Source organism: Lepidothrix coronata, unplaced genomic scaffold (assembly GCF_001604755.1).
Source record: "Lepidothrix coronata isolate B3197 unplaced genomic scaffold, Lepidothrix_coronata-1.0 Scaffold179, whole genome shotgun sequence".
NCBI lineage: Eukaryota > Metazoa > Chordata > Aves > Passeriformes > Pipridae > Lepidothrix > Lepidothrix coronata.
Genome location: NW_016690359.1, coordinates 112,726 through 114,700, shown reverse-complemented (window position 1 = coordinate 114,700; position 1,975 = coordinate 112,726). Strand labels below are relative to the sequence as shown.

At 58.1% G+C, this 1,975-nt stretch overlaps 1 long non-coding RNA gene across 1 annotated transcript in view; it reads left to right on the top strand.

Moving 5' to 3' along the window:
- Positions 1–506: 506 nt before the first annotated feature.
- LOC108504935 overlaps positions 507–1,975 on the top strand; it is a 12,632-nt gene continuing 11,163 nt past the window's right edge. Inside the window, exon 1 of the long non-coding RNA XR_001877314.1 lies at positions 507–619. This is a non-coding gene — a long non-coding RNA (uncharacterized LOC108504935). The remainder of the gene's footprint in view (positions 620–1,975) is intronic.

Genomic DNA, 1,975 nt, shown 5'->3' with positions numbered 1-1,975 from the left:
ATCTCTGGAAGTGTCCAAGGCCAGGCTGGACGGAGCTCGGAGCAACCTGGGACAGTGGAAAGTGTCCCTGCCCATGGCAGGGGTTGGAATTAAATGACCTTTGAGGTTCCTTCCAACCCAAATCCCATCTTGTGATTCCATGGGGCCGCCGCCGAGTGTTCCCTTCATTCCCAGCAGAGGAATTGCAGGTATCCAACTATCCAGCGGCCCCATCCCAGCCTAAATGAGCCGCCAGAAGGAGAGGGACAGCACCGGGCACTGCCCTGTTTCTCCACAAAGGGTTGGAACGAGATGATCTTTAAGGTCCCCTCCGACCCAAACCATCCTGTGCTCCTATGATTTTATCCCGCTGAGTGCCCTGGCCTCACCTGCTGCCCCTTCATTCCCTGCCCCAAAGCCTGGGATGCTGGGGCCGCTCCAAGGGCACAGGGACCGGCACGGGGCCGCGCGTTCCTTTTCCGCCGCTAAAAGGCGGCTCCGCAAATAAAAAAAACCTCGGAGCTTTGGGGGCTGCGGGAGCTGCTGTGACGTCTGTCCGCGTTATCTGCCCGTGCTGGCGCCGGGAAAGCAGGATTTTGGCTTGTTCCGGCAGGATTGTCCCCTTATCTCCCTGCAGAAGGTGCTTGTTCGGGAAGCAGGGGGGGGGAGGAGGGATGAGATTGAATTCCCCCCTCGCGGGCGCTCGAACCGCAAGCACATTGACACCCTTCCCTTCCCTTCCCCTCGGGAATACCGGGAGCTGCTTCGCTCCCGAGGCTTGGCGAGGCGTCCGGGAGCAGGGCCGGGGTTTCGGCGCCTCCCCGCAGGCAGATCCCTGGATCTGGGCGCTGCCAGGAGCTCATTTCCATGCGGGAGACGATCCCAACCCCCGCCCCTGCCCGGGCTGCACCTCGTGTGCTGTCAAGGAGAAAATTAACGTGGCCGCGGGCCAGGGATGTTCCACGGCCGAGCGAGCCGGGCTGGAGCAGGAACAGGAGCAGGGAAGGCGGGCTGGATTTGTCCATGTGCCGCTGGAGGAGCAGGTGGTGCCGAGCCTCGCTGGGATCACCGGAGTCCGGGAGCCGCCGGAGAGCTGGAGGGAGGTGGCCCCACTTCTCCTCACCTGCTCTGCTCAGAACCCTGCCCTGCAGAGCCAGGAAAACTCGGGAGCGAGAGGGAGCCGGGATGGACTTGTATGAACCACCTGGAAGCAGGAGGGGAGCCGGGATTAATTAGTTAATTTGTATTCACTGTACGGATTCATCCCTTGCCACACCGGAGCCGGCCCCTCCTGCGGTTGATGTTGGAGTGACCACCTCCATTTCTGCCACGAATTTAGGGAATCGCCAAATCCCAGCGTGGTTTGGGTTGGAAGGGACCTTAAAACTCATCCAGTTCCAGGGGCAGGGACACTTCCCGCTATCCCGGGTTGCTCCAACCCGGCCTTGGGCACTTCCAGGGCTGGGGAGTGAAGAGGAGGAGCCCTCTCAGCAGGAGGGACAGCAAAGCAAACACATGGAAAACAAAAAAGAGATTGTAAAGGATTTTTTTTCCCTGCCTGGTCATTCCCACTCCTTTTTAACCACCACCAGCATTATTTTTTTTTTTTGAGGGTTTGATGCTTTTTAATAAAAATCTGCATTGTAAAGCACAACCTTCAGGTGATGGATAACACAAATTTGTGTTTGCACAGAGGGGGCGGCGAAACACCTGGAAAAGGTTTCCCAGAGGAGCTGTGGCTGCCCCATCCCTGGGAGTGTCCAAGGCCAGGTTGGATGGAGCACCCTGGGATAGTGGGAGATGTCCCTGCCCATGGATTGGATGACCTTGGAAGGTCCTTTCCAGCCCAGACCATCCTGTGGTTTTGTGATGAAGCAGATGAGGTCCCTCAGGGTTGCTGAGCGTTCCTTCATGGAATCACAGAATCCCAGAATCAGCGGGGTTGGAAAAGAGCTCTGAGATCATAGAGCCCAACCCTGGATCCAACCCCACTGTG